This window comes from Podarcis bocagei (assembly GCF_964188305.1).
Source record: "Podarcis bocagei genome assembly, chromosome: Z".
NCBI lineage: Eukaryota > Metazoa > Chordata > Lepidosauria > Squamata > Lacertidae > Podarcis > Podarcis bocagei.
The window spans coordinates 15226436-15251277 of NC_138140.1; the positions used below are offsets into that span (position 1 = coordinate 15226436).

The 24842-nt window shown below is 42.4% G+C and overlaps 1 long non-coding RNA gene across 1 annotated transcript; it reads left to right on the forward strand.

The window, feature by feature from the left end:
* Positions 1-24640, forward strand: LOC308578756. The gene is made up of 4 exons (XR_014004090.1): positions 1-172; positions 3990-4114; positions 17766-17853; positions 24557-24640. It is a non-coding gene; the product is annotated as an uncharacterized lncRNA (long non-coding RNA).
* Positions 24641-24842: the final 202 nt, after the last annotated feature.

The window sequence follows — 24842 nt, forward strand, 5'->3', positions numbered from 1 at the left end:
TCTTTACTCCATCTGTTGTCTTGTGTTGTAAGGCTTCCCACATTTAGAATTCATAGATACTCAGGGTTTGTCTATGTGTTGTAACTTTGTCTATGTGTTGTCTAAGGTCCATTGTGGAGCTTGCACTGGTTTAACCAGCACCAGACCTGCAGGTTCTGCACTGATAAACTTGGTGAGTTGGTAGAGACACTGCCGGCTGCTTTCTTTGGAGAGTTCAACATGAATCACTTTGCGGAATGGCAGACATTTGCAACTCATGATAAACCATGGTTTATGCAAGAGCTGCAGTGAGCCTTCTGGTTGCACACTTCCCTCTCCTGCATGGCTGGGAGGAGGACTTTAACCTTTTTTTATACATAACCATTGTTACCTGTTTTGTACAAACTAGGGATCATGGTTTAACATAGTGGTTCTCAAAGCGTGTGGCATTGGTGTGCCAGGACAGGAGGGGATAGCAAGTGAGTGAAGATTCAAGTCCATTTAAACATTTCAGTGTAGAATAGTATGGTATATTTAAAAAAAATGGTTTGGAGAATATAGATACGGTAGATATTTTTTCAAAATGAGAGCGAGAGCATCAAGTGATACTGAGGACAATCCTAGTTGAAATCCAGAATCACTGGATTGAACAGTATTGTCTATTCTACAGTTCTCCATGACATATTGTTGTGAACAAAGATTTCAAAGTGACAAATATGAAAGATCAGAAAAGAGAAAGGCTTCTTTGCAGTGCCATAGCTAGGGGGTGGGGGGTGGGGCTAGCCGGGCTTTTTTGCCTTGAGTGAAGCCTCCAGAGGGGCGCCATAGAGGTTCCCAGTCTATGTGTGTATGCAAATGTGCATGGGGATGCCAAACCACGGTTACCAGATTTTTTTCAATGAATCCGGGGACCCCCTTTTTTTTTAAGCTGAGTAGCAACAGGGAGTCAGTAGTGGGGATGGTGAGGCAAAAGACCCTGGGCCCAAGCACACATGCATATTGTTTAAAGGTGCAAAGCCCTTCTTTTGCACCCTGTGAAACATAAATGCGCAGAATTTTAAAAAATACACTGGGCAACGGCGCGCTGCCCGCCTGTAACTCCCAAGCCTTCCCCGATCTCCTGCCCCTTTCCCCCTTTGTTTGGAAGAGGCTCGGGAGTCACAGGCAGGCAGCTGTTGCTCGGGGGGGGGGGGCAAGGCACGTGGTTTCCCTGCCAGGCAAGGTGCAAAGCCCTTCTTTCGCACCCTGTGAAACATAAATGTGCAGAGGTTTTTTAAAAACTGGGCAATGGCCGACCACAACTCCCGACCCTCCCCCGATCAGTCAGAACAAAGGGGGCAGGGGGCAGGGGATCTGTACCGCCAGATGTCCCTGGTTTCCCTTTGGCAGTGGCTTCTTTGTATTGATGAGGAGATGAGAGTTCATCTCAAATTATACCCAATATAAATGAGATTACCCAGCAAAAGCAAACTCACACATCTCATTGTGTTTGTATACATTTTTAAGGTCACATATAAAAGAGGTTCGTTTATAATTATATTTTGCGCATGATTCATGTTTTTATGTAGCTGCATTGTTTTATTCTTTCTGGATGCCCCATGACCATACTATAAAGTACCGGTAGTAGTGTTCTACTGCTAGGAGTTGTTTCTTTTTGTTTTCCAATATATTTGTTATCAATAAAAAAATTGTGTGGCACAAGCAAATTTTTATTCTGAAAGTGTGGCCCAGAGGAAAAAGTTTGAGAACCACTGGTTTAACACTTGCTATGCTCATTTTCAAAACAAGCCAAAGTCAAACCTTGAGTTGATGAAGCTGACTTGTTTAACTGACAAAACAGTAAACCATGGTTAAATAAAACTGAAATTATTATTATTATGTATTTATTTATACCCTGCCTTTTTACCTTGGGAAGAAAAGAGGGGGAGTGGACTTGCTGCAACTTGTGCACATATATATGCAACCAATAAGAGCCACAAAGCTGCAGTTAAGCATATAGTATTTTATTGTATTTTGTTATGGGAACTGCCTTTGGAACAACAACAACAATAACAACAATGTTCTACTTTGTGGCTTTAATTGGTGCACAATTTCATACTTCTTTATGGTACTTCTATGCGTTTTATTACATAGTAATCTAGGACAGGGATGTTAGGATTCATTTCCCATGTTGCAGTCATGGGATTGTTTATATCACATGACGGTGTATGTTTTCATTCCACATTGTGGGAAGTGATGGAGACTGGATGTTTATATTACTGTGTTTCCGTGATGTAGGACATTCGTCCTTTTGTTCTTTCTCTTTGCTGTCTGATGCCGAAGAGGAAGGAGCTGAGCTAAGATGCTCTGAGAGTGTATATGTAAATAAACGTAGTTTAGCCAAAAAGCTGCACCACTGAGTCTGAACACTGACTGCCTATACTTTGCTGATCCTGAAGTATGCTGTTGCCTCTTGGTATCAGTCGCTGTGATGTTCGGACTGGAGAAAGCTTTTGAATCTCCCGAACGACTGACCAGGAGGGAGAGAACATGCCAGTCCGGCATGTGTCTCTACTGGATTCCTACTCATGCGTAGGACCTCCTGAGAATGGTTACGGGCCCAGGGATCATGGCCACAGAGGACAGCAGGCTCAGTGCCAGCCAGAAGGAACTGGGGACTGTTTCTGTCATGGTTGAAGCCTCCAGTAACTGGTGGCTTATAACGCCTCAAATGCCCTATAGCTGTAAACATGTGTTAAATAAAGTTTGCTCACACTTCAACTTGCAAGAAAAGGAAGCAGTGAGTTTTTGTTTTTCATTAAGTGTGTGTAAATTTGGGGCTTTTATGTGCTTATATTTCCCCTCTTATATTTACATTGCTAAACACTTAACATTTAGGCAGTAACAAATTTAAAGTACAGTACAGCTATTACCCAATCTTGGAGAATTCAAGTAGAAGGCACCCTACTGCTTAGAACTCCCAGTATTAACAGCTGGAGAACATAAAAATGGAAGTTCAGAATGCAGATGCTTTTGTTCTTAATTACATATTCTTTATATTGCAGAGGATCCATTATGCATGGAGAGAGCCAGTGTAGTGTTGTGTAGTGATCAGAATATTAGTCTAGATCTAGATTACAATGGTGGGGAATATGTGGTCCTCCAGATAGATTCCCAGCTCCCAGCCAGCATGGCCAGTGATCAGGGACTACTGGACCTACAGTCTAGCAAAAACTGGAGGGCCACAATTTTAAAATGTGCATTCCTCCCACTCAATAATAAAGTATTCTGTACTATTGTTTTGATTCTGAATATAAGGCATTCGTTCAAAGTTCACATTAGTTCAGATGATCCCAAAGGGAGGGGGAACACTTTTAATGGAGGAAGTTGTGGCCCAGAGTTTAAAATACTACAAAACCCAACTCAAAATAGAGCTTCTGTTTTGTAAAGCAAAAAGTTGGGGCAGAGATTGGAAGTGTTATAGCTGGAAATGATACTGGAACAAGGCACTCTCTTGGAGAGCTTATGTTATGACAGAAGCATTGCTTTGGTACTGATTGAATGTTGATTTTGATAAGAAGGGAGGCACTGCACTTAATACTAATCTAGTTGGCAACTTTCTGCCCCCCATCCCCCTGGCTTTTCCATCTTTGAAATCTGCATAATACATCAGATTCAGCAAGCTAGGAAAAACCTGCTCCTGTTGAATTTCTGCTGCTTCTGCCACCATTAAAAGCACAGGAATCTTTCTAGGCAAGAGAATGGTCTCCAAAATGCTAATGAAACATGGTGAGACAGTGGCAGGTGCTGCATATCCTCTTCAGGGCTCCAAATTGGGACGTTAGCTCTACTGGGCTCATTATAAGTTGAATATCTCTTGAACATTATTGCAGAGGCATTCAGTATTTGCTGACTCTCTAAATCTGTTTCGCATCTGCCAAGACCTATGTCACAATAGTCTAAGCTCATGCATATTTTCAGGACACCACTTAACATGTGTAACTGCTTAACTTAACCTTTTTGTATTCAAGGCACAGGGAGATCCTGCAGTAAGCTGAACCTGTATTTCCACTGCAAGGCCCATAATTTCCCCGCACGCACTAGCACTGATTTGTCGTATATTCTGGCAGTCTGAAAATTCTGGAGCAGCCTTCAGGTAAATTTAATAAATAAAAGGTATTTTATTATATTAAGTATAAAATCGAACAATGCAGTTAGGATAGCTTCCCCCCCCCCATTTAAAAATGTGTGTTATTCATTCAATTAATTTATGTTATGATCCATCCAGAACGTTAGCGTTTAGTCACAATGGCAAATGATAACAATACCTTCTGGGATTGTCAAAACTGTCAAAAGAGCATTTAAACTTTGTACTATCCGTTTTAGAGAAGAAGGCTAACACATTTAAGTGTTTGTGAAGTTGCTATAGGGAAATCATTTTTAAAAAACTAACAGCAACCTTAAAGTGATATTTGGTATTTTCAGCAAAGGGGGGAAATGAAAATTCCCTTTTGATTCTTTGGATATATTAAGCAGTCTTATGTTTCTTTGGTTCTGTAGCACTGTCTGCTGCATCCAGGAATAAGAAACTTTATTATTTATATAGCACCGTTTCCTTAAAGAATTGTATGGCTGAAGTGCCTCTATTGCTTCTTCCAATTATGCTGAACTTCATCTCAGTTTGCCAGCAACAGTCACTTATGAAAGCATTGCACTGGCTGCTAGTGAGCTAGCAAACCCACTTTAATATGCTGATTTTAATGCATAAAGCTCTAAATGGCTTAGTAGAACCCAGGTACTTGAAGAAGTCCCTTCCCCAATACTGAGTCCTATGGTCAATTGGAGGGAGTTCTATGGTCAGTTGGAAGGGACCCTGCTTGGGGTTCCACCAGCCAGTGTTGCTGGCAGGCTTATGGCACAGGACAAGTTATCCTTAGTGGCAGCACCTCATTTGTGAAACGTCCTCTTGAGTAACATTCAGCTGACTTCCACATTAACTCCGGCTTAAGTTAAAAACATATCTATTTATCCTTTGGGTTCTTAAGTTGATGCTAACTCTGGAGAAGATGGTGCTGGTTATGTACTATTGCTGATTTGTGTTTAATATTTTTGTTTATCCTCTTGTATATTTTTATATCTTATTCTGTTGTAGAATCTATATTGTGAGTCACCCGGTGGCTGGGAAGGGCTGGGAAGAAAAACTACATAATAAAGACTTAATTAGGCAATTGGTCCAGATCCGGCCCCCGGGCCTTAGGTTGCCTACCCCTGAGTAAATGGAAAATCCACTTGGGGAGTGCTTGAAAAATAGCAGGAGGGGGAAGAGTTAAATAGCTCCTGCCAATTCTCCATAGAGAATATGTGCTGTTAAATAGCAGTTAATGTGTACAGTGCTTAAAAAAAATATCAACTGCAGCCTCTTGAGTGGGTGTTGATAAGTACAGTATCAGGATTACAGCAGGCAAGGAAGGGGATATTACTTTTGGGAAGCTACTGTTTGCATTGGAAGAGCATCCCTCATAAGCAATTTCAAAAGAAAGGGTGCAAACCTGATAATCATTACCCCTGCTTCCCCTTCACTATTTGCTATTTGCATTTTTTTAAAGTGCAGGTCAAATGCAAAGACACAGTTAATGGTCACATCTTACTTGGCCCTCACTGTATGCTTTCTGTGAGCATTTATTCTTGCTCTTTCACACATTGTGTTTAAAAATGTGAAAGCTACTCAGATGTAGGGGAGAGAGAGGTTAAATAAATGACACAAATATTTACAAATAAGTGAATCTGATGATGTTTGGATTAAGAGGCCCATATTTCAGCACTATGAACCTGAACCCCATCATCCTTTTTTAGGTCATGTTTAAGTTAATGTAGGAAAGACCACAGTTTCTGCAGCTGGGCTTGCTCAACATCATAATAAAAGGCTTCATTCTGCATTGCTGTCAGCCTAGCACCTTAACACTCATACAGTACTAAATTACATGAAAAATGTGTGAGTTAAAAATACAAAGGGAAGAGAAAAAAAACATTTCCAAGAAATACTTGTTTTGTTTTTTTATGTACGTAACACTCTGTCCCCAAATATTTGTCCATTTTTTATCAGCAGAAATAATTGGCTGCTGGCTCTATTTCATATTCATTTTGAAAAGCAATATGATCAGCTGCACCATCAGTTTAAAAAAAACAAAAAACAATTCTTAAGACTTTGGGATCAAGTGAAGAATCTGGTGTAGATCCAAATGAGAGGAATATATTGTTATTTTAGAGTCTGAATAATTGCTTGAAAACTGAGTTGTGAAGACATTTGAAGAAGAGAGAGAGAGAGAGAGAGAGAGAGAGAAACCAAATTCACAGATGGTTTGGATATAAATCCAAACTGCAGTCAGTCCACTCAACATCTTTTTTTAATGCTTCTGCTTTTCTCTCTCTCCCTTCAGCCCAAATGTTGTTGCCTGCTCCAAGACATATGTGCTTCTTTCTTTAAACTGAACTGAGCCTCTGAATCATGTTCTCTCTCTGCATTCACATAGCAATTGATTTGAAAATCTGCGCCAATGCATTTTATTTTTAAAATATATAAAAATACGTATTTACATTTTGTAAAATTTGGGGGGGAGGTTCTCTCACTCTCTTTTCTGCATATTTTCAAAAGCAGCTGTCACACAAGTAGGTTAGATTCAGCTGTAGAAAGAAAGACAGAGCAAGAGCAAAACATTAACAGCAATGTACATGTAGGGAAGGCAGTGGTGGCTGGTCTACCTGGGACTGGTGGGGTAGAAAGCAGGAAGACGTATAGTAGGTGGAGCCAGAGCAAATGACAGGGAGTGCCACTTCATGGACTCATTGTAAGTACAGTGGTACCTCAGGTTACATACGCTTCAGGTTACAGACGCCACTAACCCAGAAATATTACCTCGGGTTAAGAACTTTGCTTCAGGATGAGAACAGAAATTGCACGGCGGCAGCAGGAGGCCCCATTAGCCAAAGTGGTGCTTCAGGTTAAGAACAGTTTCAGGTTAAGAACAGACCTCCAGAACAAATTAAGTTCTTAACCCGAGGTACCACTGTAAGCGGGCAGGCAGTTGGAGTCTGGCTGACGACTGACTGAGGCTGGTGGGACAGTGCCGGTTTCCCATAATAGATCAGCCTCCACTGAGATTAGATCTGCCAGTGGCTGTTAGCCATGACAGCTATGCCCCCATGATCAGAGACATCGTACCTGTTAAGTTGTGGGTGAACATATCAGACAACACAGCGATTCTTCAAACAGCTCTTGTTTATTCACAGGCCAGAACTGAACGGAACTGAAGGGTTCAGTCAGCATGCTTATATAGAGCTCCAGTACAACGTAACTGTAACAATTTTATAAAACTATCCAATCACTGAACGTCACTTTTGATCCCTTATTTGCATAACTATCTACAGTATCCCCCTGCTGGCCCAGGGTGAGAACTTCAGTACATAACAGTACCTCAGAACACCTGATGCTGGGGACAAAAGAAAGAGGAGGGTTCTTGCCTTCCTGGTAGCCTTCTGGGAAGCATGTGGATAGCTTTTTTTTTAAAAAAAAAGGAACAGTGAACTATGTGGCCAGCTCTGGCTAAAAGTTTGTTTAATTGTTTTCCTACTTTTTGATCCAGTTGATGTTGCCAGTTGTTTTAAGAAGTAGCCCATGCATATTATGTTACATCAATCAATTGAGCACTTAAGAGTGCCCAAGTCCTTTGTTTCCAGAAAAAGGCATAGCTTGCAAGTCAGTCAAAAGTGTTGGGGAACGCACTCCTTGCCAGTTGTCCAGAGGATGCCATGGAGATTTGCAGAATGCTCCTCCCAAGACCAGCATTGATACAGCTTACCTAAACAGGGCTGGGCCAGGGTCACTGGTGACTGGTATCTATTGGGCCTGGTGGGGTGGAAGGCAGGGAGAATAACCTCAGACTGAGCTATAGCCAGGCAGGGGTAGAGTCAATGAAAGAGGAAGTCAATGAAAGAGGTAGTTTTGCCCCGATCCTGCTCCCTGCTGTGTTCTACAAGGGCAATCCTGAGTCTAAGGAAAATGGGGGAGATGGCAGGCAGTGCCACTCTCTGGACTCATTGCTTTGAAAAGTGCAAATTTGACAGGTTCACCTTTAAATGCAGATTGAATCACATTTCTTCCCTATCCCCAGTTAGGAGAGAGAAGATAAGGTAACCTCAAGCTTTCCCTTCCTCTCTTCTATTCATTTGCATCTGGGGAGCTTAGTCCCTCACTGAACCTTCATCTATGTGGATCAGTGAAGAGCTGGCTGTAGCTCTCCACCCATTTCTGTCCACCTTGGGAGAAGACATGATAAAGTATAGAAAGCAGTGGCGCTCAGTGAAACTTTTCATAAGGGAACAGTTAGGACCAGATGCTTCAGCTTGTGAGGGCGAGGGGGAGACATTGTGATGTCCTGCCATTGCGTGCGTGGACATCACGCTTCCCTCCCTAAGCCTGGCAGAAGCTTCCCAGACTTTGGGAATGAGGCCCCAGGCCTCTGATAGGAAGCTGGAGCCTTGCTGCCTCCTTCCCAAAACCAAGTGAGTGAGCTTTGGGAAGGTGGCGGGAGAGTTCTTGGACCGCGCTGGAGCATCACAACTTCCTCCCTAAGCTGGGCAGAACCTTCCTGGACTTTGGGAAGGAGGCGCCAAGCTTTAATACTCTAATTTTCCTAGTCCACTGACCACACACTACTGGTAGGAAGTATATTATGTCCTTCTCCCCCACGTCATCTCCCTACTTTATAGAAACAAACAAAAAATTGTGTTGCTTCAACTTAGCTTAGGCTAGGCCACAAACCACTTATTGTCCCAGCTGGCTGCTGTCAAACAGAAATGGGAAACATGTTGACCTCCAGATGTGGTTCTCCAACTCCCATAATTCCTGCCCGCATGGTCAGTGGTCAAGGATGATGGCAGCTGCAGTCCAACAATGTTTGGAGAGCTGTAGGTTCCTCACCCCTGTGTCTTGCAGTTAATAAAAGGGGTCCTGACAATTGGGACATGTTGGGTGTTACTCTGCCTAGTTAGGAATTCTTGGAAAATGTCAAAACTATTTCACAAGCTGAGACTGCCTATCTATGGCATTAGTGTCCCATTCAGGAAGATGCATTGACCCCCAGAGGGAAAGTAAGAACCAAGTTTTTGTTTACTTCACTGTTGCTGTATCACAGACATCTTTCAGTTTACTGGAATAGGTGTGATGCTGATGATACACCTGAAAAGCAGAATTTGGACTGCACTGTATACTCCCTTTAATTGGTTGAAATATATATACAGTAGTTTTAACCATAGAGAAAAAGTATGTTGGCATCTGATCACCTTGAACTTGGATTCTTAGAGCTAATTCCCCTCTTCAGCATGGAATGATTAAAGAAATAGAAAGGCTGCATCCATCTTCCATGGGTGGTGGTGGGGTGTGGGGAATTATTTTTTACTATCTAGAGATTATTTAGCATTTGATATTGATGTCTCGTCTGTCGAAAGATTTAAGGATCACGATGTAGTGTATTCAAGTAGCAAGCATTTTTCATTGTCCTGTTAGTGACAGTAGAATTCGCAGCCAGTTGTAGCGATTTATCTTTTCTCATATCGATTGTGTGTCTAACCTACACTGTTTGCAGAAATTCAGCTACTACAAAACTGGAACCAGTAGGTAGTGTATAAAAAACGGAATGGGGATGGTGCTAACCTCTTTGTATTTTGATACACCACAGCTCATTAGCATACCCAAAATTTCACAGCTGAAAATACCAGTGTTCTTCTTGTGCATGAGTGGATGATGAGGCCCAACAGCCTGGTATTCTTCTTCTTATTAATTAAATTTATATATCATCCTTCATCCAGAGATTTCAGGGCAGTTCACAAGATAAAAATACAGAGTAAAAACACAAAATAAATAGTTAAAACAAAACAATACCCCCTTCCCACAAGCACATTTAAAAGGCTTAATCAACCAAAGACCTGGTTGAAGAGGAGCATTTTCATCTGACGCCTAAAGATGTATAATGAAGGCACCAGATGAACCTCCCAGGAGAGAGCATTCTACTAATGGGGAGCCACTGCCAAATAGGCCTGCTCTTGTGTTGCCACCCTCCAGACTTCTCCTGGAGGAGGCACACAAAGAAATACCTCAGAGAATGATTGCAGAGTCCAGGTCGGTTTACATGGGGAGAGGTATTGTGCAGTCCTTGAGGTACTGTGACACTGAGCCATTTAAAACTTTGTAGGTCAAAACCAGCTCTTTGAATTGGGCTCAGAAGCAAATTGGCAGTCAGTGCAGTTGGACCAGGACTGATGCAATATGCTTAAACCATCATGCCACATTGAGCAACCTGGCCAAATTCTGCACCAGCTGACATTTCTGAATCATTTTCAGAGGCCGCCCTGTGTATAATGTGTTGCAGTAATCTAACTTAGATGTTACCAGACCATAGACAACAAATGTTAGGCTATCCCTGTCCAGATAGAGGTATAGCTATACCACCAGCCAAAGCTGATGGAAGGCACTCCTCACTACTGAAGCCACCTGAGCCTCAAGCAACATCTCAGTGCATTTGTATGGCTTGTTTTGATTGTCATATCTCAAAGCAGAGTGGGTCAGAAGCTACAAGATGGATGCTTGTAATTCTTGAAGGCCTAAGCAAACATCCCTGTGTGTGGATCCTCATAATGCAGGATGCACACAGAGTAACTGGTCACCGAACTAAAGAGAGCATCTGTGCTTACACCTCTTGGCACATGCACTCTGAATATGCAATATGCAAGCAAGCCTCATGGCCTACTGCTTTCAGGTGCTGCATTTGCCTGATGGGGAAAATAATGTTTACTAGGGACTAGAAAATTATCAAGTAGGATGCTTGTAGAGGGAGAGGGGTTGCTTATTTGTTTAAGACCAGTTTAATATCAGCACAACTTCTGGCCACAGTTATTCATCTACCCCAGTGGCGTAGCGTGGGGGGTGCAGGGGGGGCCGGCCGCACCGGGTGCAACATCTGGGGGTTAGGGTTAGGGGGCGCAAATCCACGGGTTAGGGGGCGCAAATTACTTGCCTTGCCCCGGGTGCTGACAACCCACGCTACGCCACTGATCTACCCGTCTTATTCTGAATCAACTATGGCTTCCAATCCATTTTCAAAGACAGCCCCATGTAGAACACATTGCAGTAGTCTATCCTGGAGTTACCATAGCACTGAGGCTAACCTATCTTTGTGAGTTCTGGTTTCAGTGTATCTCAATGCATTCTTCACTCAGACACACATTTACTTATTTCATAAAATGTATATGTTGCTTGATTGTTTAAAAACTCAAAGTGGTTTACAAAAAGATTAGAACAATAAAAAGATTGGTAAAAACTATTAAAAGCAACTATTAAAACATTTTTAAAAAGATCAGTGATAAACTAAAAGCAGATAAAAATACCCGCCAGCATTCTACATATCTGGGTAAACAAAACTTGACTGGCTTCTGCATATAGAGCATGCGCTCTACTACTAAGCTAAGGTCCTCCATTCCTAAAAGTGGGCATTGTTGGAGTGTCTAAAGTAACTGATCCTGAGACATCAGTGTGCTTCACAGACTGCATGGGTAGCAAAACTAGAAGCATGCAAAGACTTCTACAGTCTCCCCCGCCCTACTCCCTTTAGCACTTCTCCCTAACACCGCATCTGACCTGGAGTGTTAAATACTGTTTATCTTAGCATATCAAATGTTGAGCTTAATTTCAGCCTGTAGCTGAATATCTTCTTGGAGCTTGCCCAGAAAACTACTCACCCTCCGCCTCCTCTCTAGCAAGGCACCAAGTAGCAAAGTAGCAAAGTGTTCATCCAGTCTTGTATAAGTTAGGAGCATTAGCTCATCAGAACACATTTTTACTGGCTACCCCACAGCAACCTGAAGTGTTCTGTATTTTTCAAAAATGTCTGTTTCCTAAGTAACTAGTGAGCCAGTCACATTACCAACCTTTAAATAATATTTGAGATCATAAAACTAACTAGAAACTGATTTGGCTTTGAAACCCTACTAACTTTATAGTGTTGTCATTTAAGTTTTAACAGAGATTTTTCTATTTGAATTAAAAGGAAAATACTAAAAATGTGCCATGACTCTTGAATCCAGCAGGGATCCAGACTCAGAACCAGAAGCTGCAGAGGCAACAGATCAGGATCTGCCTCTGGTTCAGGACTGAGCTGACTGCTGGAGATAAAGAGACCACTGCACTTTAGGCTGTTGGACAGGACCCTTCAGAGGAACATCCCAGATCACCAAGTCCTATAGGGCCAGAACCCAGACCCTTGCAGTAACTTTCTGCCTGAGCCTAAGGAGCCAGACGCCTCTCACTGACACGACTGGTCCTGGAGTTCACCAGGAAGGGAGGCTATGGATCAGAGGAGGCATGCTTATCTTCAGGCCTGAGGGTTGACACATGAAGACTCTGCAACGGGATGGAGCCCAGTGTAGGTCATCTGGAGACAGGCTTAAAAAGCCTCAGTCTGCTTCCAGCCTTTGCTGGAGCAAGTTTCAAGTGGTACTTGCCCAGAACATGACAAAATGGTACTTGCAACTAAATGTTGTAGTGCATCCTTCTGGCAAATGTGCTTGTGTTCAAGGCCCTCCCCCAGTCAACCATTCTGCCAAGCAGGGCATTCCATTCTCTCTCCCCCCGCCCATTTTATATTAGGATAACAATCACTAATATTATTTAAAGAATGGTAATTGTGTGTGCCTTATTAAAGAGTTACTTAGGAAACGGGTATTTAAAAATACACATTACTTCACCCTGCTTTGGAGAAACCAGTGAGAATGTGTTCTGATGAGCTAATGTTCTGTTTTTCTTTTCCAGCTGCTGTACTACATTCCTTGGCTACTGAAAAGGTTTAGTCTTCATTGGGCTGTTTTGGGAGAGTTGGTTGGGAGAGGTTGCTCCTGATCTTTGTTTGCTTATATATATTTTTTGTACTTCTGCAAACACTGTTTCTCAGTAGCTGAACTTAAGCAGTACTGCTGCTGGCATTTGCCATCCAAGTTCACTATTAGAAGGAGTGGTGGAAATTATTCCTATGGGTGATAACCAGTGCTGGTTCTAGTCCGAATAGACCCATTGACATTACTGGTTATGGCTAACTTAGATTTCTTAATTTCCGTGGGTCAGCTATGAGCAGGACTTGAATATAACCCACTAGTTCTCAGGTGTGAAGCAACTCTCCTTAAATAGGTTCAAAGGGACAGATAGCATGTTACTGGGGCTTGGTGGATGGCTGCAGTCAATATATCCATTCTCCACATGCTGTCGGGTAGTATTTTCTTAAAAGAAATGTGATGTGATGTTATTGTGTTTCCTCCCATCCCCGCAAACAGCAGCCAATGAATGGGAGTGGGAATGGCTTCAATGACATGTTTATTTTACCAAATTACTTGGCGGGGGGGGGCGCATAAGCAACAGCTACACACACTGCATAACTTGTAGGCATTCAACTTGTTATGTAATGAGCTCTTGGACTTATATCGCTACTGAGTCCAATACAAACAAGATTGCTGGGTCTTGCTTTATATGATTTAATCCAAAGTGTCCCAAGCTCTGCAGCTGCAATTGCTAACAGGAAATGCTAGTGGTTTCATCTTTCAGCCACTCTTAAATTGTGCCTCTGTAGCTTCATGAATATCTCGGATGAGGTGGCCAAACAAAACATATTTAATCATGGCTGTTGGGTTCTAACATATTGCCAAAGCATAGTTTTTAAAAAAACCTTGATTAGTAAGCTAACAACAAACCATTGCTTGACTTTGTGGTTTTTTGCCAGAAAGCAAACCATGATTAGTATGCTGGGCTGGATTCAGATGTTCACATGAGCCACACTTTGGCAAGACAAGCCATAGCCTACAAATGTGTGGGAACCAGTCTAGTTGGAAAAATAGTCTGACTTGGGCATAAGGCAATTTTTTACAGGCTTATTCACACTTCCTCTTGTCCTGCTGCATTCACCCAGGGAAAACCGCTCATTAGCACTCAATCAGAGCTAATGGTAATTCTGGTTTTCTCTGGATTCCCATTTCCTCTGATTTAGCACCAAAGTGCAGGTTTTCCCTTGAAAACCACTTGAACATGTATAGAAAGTGTTGGTCAAATGGAAAACTGCTTCGACACATGCTTTCTAGACACGGGACAAGTGGAAGTGGGGACAAGCCCTGTCTTTTGTTGAAGAACCAACGATGAACTTCTAGAGGAAACATTTGATCTATATATTATATAAACTTCCTTTTCCCTTCACTCTTCTTCACCACCATACCTTTCCACAAATGTCCAATAAAATCTTTTAATTTTCTATGTTACAATATACTTTCCAGATCTCAGTATCTAATCTATGCTCAACCTTTTTCTTCTATCTTTTAAAATACTGAAACCTTTGCTTTCCTTAAATTGAGAGGAAGTAATTTTCACTCTCATGCCCACAACTCAGTATTTTCCTCAAATACAGTATTACACTCTAAGAAGTAGGTATTGCCTTTTAAAATAAGAGCAAAATTAAAAATATATGTAGATATAACCTGCACTGATCAATTCCTACTTATTTTTCTTGGAAGGCTGCCCTAAACAGATGATGAGATCCAAATTTAATAAACTAGCAACTGCTCCCCTTGCAAGATCCAGATTTTATCTATCTCTTGGAAACGGAGCTTCATTTTAATTTGGATGAAAATAAAACCCATAATAATCATACATGAACCTTGCTACACCTCACATTTCAAAATTCCATTTTATAATAATGTCCATAACTTGATGTCATCATATATATATATATATATATATATATATATATATATATATATCGGGGTGGGGGGGCACCAACTGGACAAGAATCTGAAAATGGCAACAGCTGAAAACAATAAAAGAACAACGGAGCCTCCCACAGATGGCACTTAGAAGAGAGTGTGATCAGATGGTGTGAAATGCACAAACACACACACATAAAGGGGAGGAAATTACAAGAGATTAACAAATTTTCACTCCTTATTTAAAACTGAAAGCCAAGGTTTTACTATAGCAAAGGAAGGAGTGATGCAGCAATAGTGGACTGGGATGTCCTTCATCTGAATGGCAACTGGCACAAAAACTCAACAGATTTTGGGAGGCTGATACAGCTCAGTGGCTAGAACTGGGAACTGGGCAATATATCGACCTATTATCCCAAACCAGTTTGAAGTCCATCTCATGATTTTGGTTTCATATTTTTTGGCCTGGCAATATACAGTCATACCTCGGGTTACAGATGCTTCAGGTTGCGGTTTTTTTTTGGTTGTGGACTGCCGAAACCCGGAAGTACCGGAACGGGTTACTTCTGGGTTTCAGCGGTCGCGCATGCGCATGCGCAGAAGTGCTAAATCACGCTTTGCGCATGCACAGAAGCGCCAAATCGCAACCTGCGCGTGCACAGACATGGGTTGCGAATGCTGCGGGTTGCGAATGTGCATCCTGCATGGATCACATTCACAACCCAAGTGTCCACTGTACTGTATAATGAATCATGATGTGCGTGCCAATGTTTTTCAATCAGCCAATCAATGCTTCTCTTGATTCCTGCAGCCTTTGCTAACTCTGCTCTCCCCTTCCTCCTGCAAGAGGCAGCAAATAATAAGAGCAGGTACCAGCAAAAATCACGATGCAGGAAAAAAATGTGAAGTCATTAGAAAAGACAATATTACATTAGATGGACAGTCAGTCTGACATGGTATAAGGCAGGTTCCTATGTTCCAGGTGGCCTTGAAGAAATCATAACTTCAGGTCCCCATTTGCAACTTGGAGATAATAAATTATTAGTGTATCCTTCTAAGGATTACTGAAATAATGTTAGTTTCTAAAAATACATCCCAGCTTTCTAAAAAAGAAAAAACCCAAATGAAGCCCAGTTCGGAAACAAAAACAAAAAATTAAAATCAATCTTAAAAACAAACGCCAATAACACTCTGAAACAAACAATAACTGCTCAAATTTAAACAACCAGCAAATCATGATGCAAACCTTACAAAGTACTGTACAAATAAGTTAGAAATATAGGGAGGCTCACTAGCAATAAGCTTCTGAAATAGGCACTTTGTCAGCAAGTGGTCGAAACATTTATTGTAATGAGGCCAAGCAGGCCTTTCTGTGGAGGACATTCTAGCACACTGGTGCCACAACAGAAAAGGTGCTGCCTTTTTTGGCCACTTGTCAAAGTTTAGCACTAGAAGGGCATAAAGTGGGACCTGAGGTGTTAGTTGGAGTGCATGACAGGGTGGTCCTGAGGACCAGTACAGTGGTACCTCGGATTACAGACACTTCAGGTTACAGACTCCGCTAACCCAGAAATAGTACCTCAGATTAAGAACTTTAACTCAGGATGAGAACAGAAATCGCGCGGCGGCAGCGGGAGGCCCCATTAGCTAAAGTGGTACCTCAGGTTAAGAACAGTTTCAGGTTAAGAAAGGACCTCCAGAACAAATTAAGTTCTTAACCCAAGGTACCACTGTACAAGCCATTTTTCACATGAAGTAAAGTAGAAATCATTGCCTGCCACTGTTTCTGCTGCTGATTTCTGCTCTCTCTTGCCTGTCTCATTCTGAGGAACATGGGGTCCTTCCTCAGAGCATGGCATTCTGGGCAAAGTGACCTTGGTGAGGCCTGCAGCACCACCAACTTTGTGGTGGCATATACAGGAAAGCACCATGGTGAAGAGAGTGGGAGTCACTCTGTCCTTGCATTTCTATGGTCTTCCTATTTATTGTCATGCAGCAGCCATGTTCAAGTGGGAAAAGGAATTGCCAGACTGGGATGGACCAAGGGCAGTACCACACCAAGCAACCATACCCTCCCACATTTATCCAGTGAAAATCAGGATGTCCCATTCTATAATTTTACTGTTTATACCCCACACATCTTACTGGGTTGCCCCAGCCACTCTGGGCAGCTTCCAACATATATAAAAACATAAAAAAATTAAACATTTTTAAAAAAACCTTCCCTATACAGGATTGCCTTCTGACGGTTTGGGCATTGGAAAACTCCATACCCTCCAACATTTCTCCAGTGGAAATAGGGACATCCTAAGGAAAAGTGGAACATTCCGGGATTAAATCAGAAATCAGGACGGCTACTCTAAAGCAGGGACGTCCTTGGAAAATAGGGACACTTGAAGGGTCTGAACAACACTGGTTTGAATTAGCACTGCTATGATGCCTAATGATGTCAGAGATAGATATGGGGGTATCTGTCAATTTTGGTTTCTCTTAGTTCTTATTTTTCCTATCTTAAGTTCAAATTGCTACATTTCTGCATCAGTTTGCTATTCTGTTTTTTAAAGTCCTCCTAAGAATCTGTCAGCATTTTAGTATCTATTTCTCCTAATGCATACATGTTTGCTTTTAGTTGTGCCCAATAAACACATTTTTGCAAACAGTTTCTGCAAATGCATTTTTATTTCCACTAATATGTAATACATTTTTATGCAAGCTTTCCTGACATATATAGTTTTGTACACATATTCCTGTTGGAAAGTAGCACTGGAAGAGGAAGAGTAGAAGTGCAAAATTTGAAGGATAGTTGTGTTTTGGTTTTTGTATAATTCTGGGAAGTATGAATTAGGTGGGTTCACATTAAAAGCAAATCATACCAAATTCCTCTTCCATCCCTAGTCACTAATTGATATGCTTCTACACATGATTAGGACTAGGTGTGAAAGTATGCAGGCTTTGGCTTGTCAACTTTCTGGTGCTCTCTTGCTGTACTAAACAGAATTCTATTTAAATTAAAAATCTAGATACCATATACAGCTAAGTTGTTCAGAAAAGGCTCAGGAAAAAAAGGCAATCAAAATGACCCAGGGGATTGAACAACTCCCCTAAGAGGTAAGGTTACAGCATTTGTGGCTTTTTAGTTTAGAGATAAGGTGAGTAAGAGGTAACATGATATATGTGTATAAAATTAATGCATGGCATAGAAAAAGGAGAGAGAGAATATTTATTCCTCCTTGGAATACTAGAACCCAGTGGGACCATCCCATAAAGCTGAATGCTGGACAATTCACGACAGACTAAAGAAAATACTTAGTCAAATAGTGCATGGAATTGCTCCCAAAAGAGGTAGTGATGGTGAGTGATGCAGATGGCTGCAAAGCAGAATTAAACAAATTCATGGAGGATCAAGCTACCAGTAACTATTAGTCGTGATAGGTATCCGACTGTCTCCACAACTGGAGGTAGCTCGCCTTTGAATAACTGTTTCTAGCAAACACAGGAGTGGGGAGTGCTGTTCCTTGCACACATCTCCTGCTTCCAGATGCAACAGGACTCTTCTATGTTCTTATAGCCCCCTGGTGTTTTTATGCTGTTAACCCATGGGTAGGCAAACTAAGGCCTGGGGGCCGGATTCGGCCCAAATAGCCTTCTCAATCCCGCCCACAGACGGTCCAGGAATCAGCGTGTTTTGACATGAGTAGAATGTGTGCTTTTATTTAAAATGTATCTCTGGGTTATTTGTGGGGCATAGGAATTCGTCCATTTCCCTCCCAAAATATAGTCCGGCCCCCCACAAGGTCTGAGGGACAGTGGACCGGCCCCCAGCTGAAAATGTTTGCTGACCCCTGTGTTAATCTAAAGGTGGGGAGACGGGAGAAATAACCAACACCAGGAAAGACAACATGTGTAAACATTTATGCACAAGGACATGTTCAAAATACTCTATTGATTACATAAAAGTAGTTTTACAAAGTGTTTCAGAGACGCTTGGCCTTAGTTTCCACATCCCAGAGTAACTAGAAAATTGCAAAGCTTTTGCCTTCACCCTGTACAGGACTACAAAGACTTTCTAAGCCCATTAGCAATCCATTATTTACTGCAAAAGAGGAACCAAAAGAGGAACCAGTCTCATTAAACTATGATACCCCCCCCCCAAAAAAGGATGCAATTTGGAAGACATGTTTTTTCCTAGCTGCAAGTGACAGCCTATCTTTACTTAACACAGTCATTAAAAACAAAATCTGTATTAAGAATAGGTAAATATCTGAACTTGCTAGTTTACAAGGCTAAAGCTATTAAAGCCCTGGCAGTGGAAAAGAGGGTAAAAGATAAGAAACTTGTAGAGTTCTTCAAAGACTGATGCTTAAGTTGCGCTCTAATAATGACATTGATTCTTTGCAATCAATATCCCACTCCCCATAAGAAGGTTCCACATCATATTCTTCTCTGCATTATCCCCACAGCAGATTTAATTAGCCATTAACTGTACAGGAGGGAGAGAAGAGGCTGGTGTCCCCTTGCTCTTTGTAGCAGATTTGTTTGTTTGGCAAGAATATTCTGCCGCCACCCCTGCCAAAAATGATTACTACAGAAAACACTACACTATAGAAAACAGAAGTCACTCCAGTATATGATTTGAAATTTTGCACCCTTATTCCATTGCAGCTAACACAAGGTTGCAAAAGTCACAACCCTGGAAGTTTGTTCTGTCCATTGAATGTTACCAAAGAACCAGGGAATGTGTGACTGTAAAATGTGTTCTTGCTAATATTTGTTTCTGGTCATTGGGTTGCACAGGAATGAGGAATATCTGACACCCATGCCAATATTAGCCTGGAGGGAGGTCCAGTTTGGCCCAGGAGGCAATTATTTCTGAAACCATGTCTGCCTGTCAATCAGGTGACACACCCCATGAGTGGCTGACATGAGCTGATGGAAGAGGGAAGTGGATCCCCAAAGAAAGCAGGGTTGAAACACCCTCCTATCAGCTGATGAGCAGTGGGTTCAATCCTTCTTGGTTTGGCCCTGCAGTTCCCACCTTCTCACCCTCTCCCTCTGGTGCTGCTGTGATGGCCCAACAGCTCTGAAAGCCTAGTTTGCCACCATGCTGTCGTTCACAGCACCACTTGTTGGTGGACATGCAAAATGCAGCATGATGACATCCTTGGGATAATACTGTTTCACGCCATCCCCAATTTCTACCGAGAGGTAGCATAATTTCAGGGGGGTCCAGGTATTCACCCAGGCTTGTGTTTCTGTTGCAAAATCAAGACACAGCGAAGTCTGCCGTGTATTAGAAATATGGTTTATGCATACATATTTACACCTTCAGTGGAGCGGGTGTAGAACATTACACCCCAAGTTTTTGTATTGTTCCTCTCGGCGAGTCATGGCCCTCATCTCTCGTTGCAGCCTCCTCTGGCCATGGAATTCTGCCCAGTTTTTTCCTCCTTGCTCTCACCTTGCCAAAAACCTCTGTGTAAAAGGACAAATATTTTTCTGTGTGACACCCACATTGCCCTGGCAACCTCCCTGTTAAAGGTAAAGGGACCCCTGACTGTTAGGTCCAGTTGCAGATGACTCTGGGGTTGCGGCGCTCATCTCGCTTTATTGGCCGAGGGAGCCGGCGTACAGCTTCTGGGTCATGTGGCCAGCATGACTAAGCCGCTTCTGGTGAACCAGAGCAGCACATGTAAACGCTGTTTACCTTCCCGCCGGAGTGGTACCTATTTATCTACTTGCACTTCGTGCTTTCGAACGGCTAGGTGGGCAGGACCTGGGACCGAGCAACAGGAGCTCACCCCGTCGCGGGGATTCGAACTGCCGACCTTCTGATCAGCAAGTCCTAGGCTCTGTGGTTTAACCCACAGCACCACCCGCGTCCCAACGTCCCTGTTAGGTAGGGTCTTTTATCTAGATGGCTTTTGCGATGGGTTAATGGCAGGGCCATCATCTCCCTCTGTCCCTCTGTCAGGCTTTAAAACAAGCTCAGCCTGTCAGTTCACCTTAATTATAAAAGCTGTGGCTAAGCCCCAGGACCCAATAATTTAGAGGGGGAAATCTAGCACCCTATGAGAGAGTTCAGTCACACAAAAGCCAGAGGTTTATATACACTGAGAGTCACACAGACACAACTCTCCACACAGGTAAGCAACGGGCATCATCACAGTTCAAAGACATATTCCAGCTGGACAAAAGGAGGATGCAAAGCAGGGCTGGTGAAGGCTGTGGTCTAGGGAGAAGAGGTCTAGGTCATCCTGTGACCTAGGATGGGCTCACTCCAAGGACCAGTTAGTGGGGCCTGGGGCTCTGCATCCCTCCTATCATCCCAAAGAGATCATCTTTAAAGAGCTATGATTCTTCTCATTGTTCTATGTATGGATGTTTGTTGTAGGCTTTTTTATTTTTTAAAAAATGCAGTGGTTGCAAACTGTGAGACACTAAAATGCTACAAGAAAGTCCATTTAACACTTTAAAAGTGGCAGATAGTGTACCCCTGTGCTTTGCAGTTGGATTTTTTAAAAAGAGGAAGTGACATGAAGAGTGCAGCAATTTGCACAGGGAGCTGTGCTCGGTGAAAGATCTGCCCTCATTTTGATCTGGAATTTTGCAGTGCCACCCACAAAGGTCATTTACTAGCAGAAGACAGAGTGTTGAGGAGGAAACCCCCAACCAAAAAGTGCAAGTTTTGGGCCTATGCAACAGAAGGTCCTAAAGATCCAGTTTGCAGCATCTGTCAGAAAGTATGTGACATAACTATACAAAGCTGTCTCATACTATTGGTCTTTCTAGCTCGGTATTCTTTTGATGGGCAGTGACTCTCCGGGGGTTTCAGGCAGGAGTCTTTCCCAGTCCTACCTGGAGATGCTGGGGATTGGACATGGAACATTTTGAATGCAGAGCACGTTCTCTACCACAGAACTATGGCCCTTCCCCTTATAGCAACCCAGTCAATCCTCCCTACAGCACTAACAGTGGTCTTGCAGAGGGTTTCACACAGGAATCGGGGGGAACCTGTCTTGGAGGAGGGGATATCCCCTTTCCACCCCAATTTCAGTCACTTTGGTAGCAGGGATGTCATCTCTGACCTTTCTGCAGAGTGAAAAGTCTCAGTGGTGTCTGTGAGAGTTTTGCTAAGCTGAGGGGAGGAGGCGGAGCAAGAGGCAGCAGCAGTGACTGAGCAGAAGACTGAGCAGGAGGGCACAATGTCACCTAGAGCCAGGCTCCACTTTCGCAGGTGGGAGCAGACCCACCCACCCCAATAGAGTGTTCACTTGCAATCACAACATGCCCACAAGGAGAGAGAGTCTTGCAAGTGGGTGTGCCATGCCTCATCCAGGAAATTTGTTGGAACATCTTTCTTGCTTCTGTCCAGTTCTGAACTTGTGGCCCTGCTCCTGAATTGAGACGGTTCGAATCCCCACAATGGGGTGAGCTCGCGTTGCTCTGTCCCAGCTCTTGCCAACCTAGCAGTTTGAAAGCATGCCAGTGCAAGTAGAAAAATAGGTACCGCTGCAAAAAGTGGGTTTCCAGTTGGAGAAATCGAAACTGGAGATGGAGTTACTAGAACCAAAGACTAAGGTACTTTCGAGGATGTATGACTTGCTGCTTAAATGGAACACACAGGATGAGACAGTTAAATCTGCTATGATAAAATGGGCACAGGATGTAGGACACAACATTATGTCTGAGGACTGGGAAAGGTTATGGAACACCGGTATGAAATTCACGGCATGTAGTGCCTTGAAAGAGAACATTATGAAAATGGTATACCGGTGGTACATGACCCCAGTCAAGTTGGCTAAAATATACCATCTTTCTGATAATAAGTGTTGGAAATGTAAGGAGGCAGAAGGGACATTCTTTCACCTCTGGTGGACCTGCCCAAAAGTAAAGGCCTTTTGGGAAATGATACATAATGAGCTGAAAAAGGTATTCAGATATACCTTTTCTAAGAAACCAGAGGCCTTTCTTCTGGGCATGGTGGACCGGAAGGTGCCAAAGAAGGACAGAACTTTGTTTATGTATGCAACCACAGCAGCTAGGATTCTTATCGCAAAGTTCTGGAAGACACCAGATTTACCCACACTGGAGGATTGGCAGACGCAGCTGATGGACTACATGGAGTTGGCAGAAATGACTGGCAGAATTCGAGATCTGAGCGAAGAAACAATGGAGGAGGACTGGAAAAAATTTAAGGACTATTTGCAAAAACATTATAAGTTGTTTGAATGTTAAGACTGCGCACGATTAAGAAACGTTCTGCTTCTGCAATTTATTTTAAGTAAATGATAAAGTAAGTATTGATGGGGGAAAAAAATGAGACAAATTAGAAACAAAATATTATGTTTATTAAGAGTGTTAAAACTAAATTACAAACTTTTGAAATTGGTAACATAATAAATATAAAGGTATAATAAGTTGGGAAATAAGATAATAAATTGCTGAATTGGTTAGAATGATGAACGCAATGCTGAGAGGATGCGAGGAGGTCCAAAAAGATGTCGAAAAAATTTTATAATGATTTCTTCTTTTTTATGTTTTTCTTTATATATATGGAAAATGTTTCTTGTATATTGTTGTCCAAACAAATCTGTTCACCTATGGAAAGAAACGCAATAAAAAATTTTTATAAAAAAGAAAAATAGGTACCGCTGCAGCGGGAAAGTAAACAGCATTTTCTTGCACTCTGGCACTCGTCACGGTGTCCTGTTGTGCCAAAAGCGGTTTAGTCATGCTGGCCACATGACCCGGAAGCTGTCTGTGGACAAACACCGGCTCCCTCGGCCTGAAAGCGAGATGAGTGCTGCAACCCCAGAGTCGCCTTTGACTGCACTTAACCGTCCAGGGGTCCTTTACCTTTTACCTTTACTTGCTTGAATAAATATCTTTCTTCCACATAAGAGCCTCTGTCTGCATGTATTGGGCAGGAGACAGGACAGAATCTTTTACAGCCCTCTCTACAGCACTCTTGGAGATTGGGATCTTTTGATTGTAACACATATGCTGTATCATGAAGTTACAGTCCTTTTTCAAAACAGTAGCAAAGTGGGGTGGGGCATAGGAGACTGTTGGTTCACGTAGCTTAATATTATCTACACACACTGGCATTAGTTCTCCAGAGTTTCAGGCAGGGGACATTCCCAGCCCTACCTGGAGATCATAGGAGGATATGAAGCTGGGATCTTTTTGCATGCAAAGCTGTTCATTGAGCTATGTTCCTTCCACTACATCAGATCCATTGTGTTATCCTGAGTCGATCTTGTGAAGCTCACTGGGTAACTTTGGGGCAGATACTGTCTCTCAGCCTAACCTACCTTGCAGGTTTGTTGTGAGGATAAAATTGGGAGAGTAAGAACTATGTATGCCGCTTTAAACTTCTAGGCCAGGGTATAAATATCATAAATAATATGGACTAAATGGCATGCTAGATAGATCTGGAGGGAGATGGACACAGAAAGGGGCTGTTTTATATGATGCCAAACATTCACATGCTTGCAAATGTAGCCTAAAGCAGCAGCCATCAGCAATGCATTCTCATCAGAAAACTGTGTTTCTTTTTCTTTTTTTATATAAGAGGAAACTTGGCTACATTAGTCCAGAACATAAAGGTTGCTCTTTGCCCTTAAAGAAAGAGAAAGTGGGGGGGGGGCATCACAATTAGCAGCAGAATCTGAAGAATTGCCCGTTTGCAGTGCTATATTTTAAACTCTGGCCTGACGTTTTGGCGATATGTCTGCTGAATATTAACAAGCCTGCAAAGATCCCAGTGCTACTGTCTAAAAGTATTGCTTTCTTTCCCTGTTACGTGCAGTGCCTTATTTTGTTGGAAAGTAGCAGGTGCTCAGCAGAAGGAAACCAAGGACTGAGTCAGTGAGCTGGGCAAACCTTTTGCACTTAGGTGAGTCATGGAAGGGAAGTAAGTAAAGTGTGTGGGGGGGAAGCATGACTCTCTATGAATATGTGGGGTGGGAGAGAAAGATGAATTGTGTGGTTTAACTGGTGATGGGGGAGAAATTGTGTTTTGTTGGAAAATATTAACTTCAATGGGAAACTATGTAATTTGCACTCATAATGTGTCTAGGGTTGGGGAGAAATTC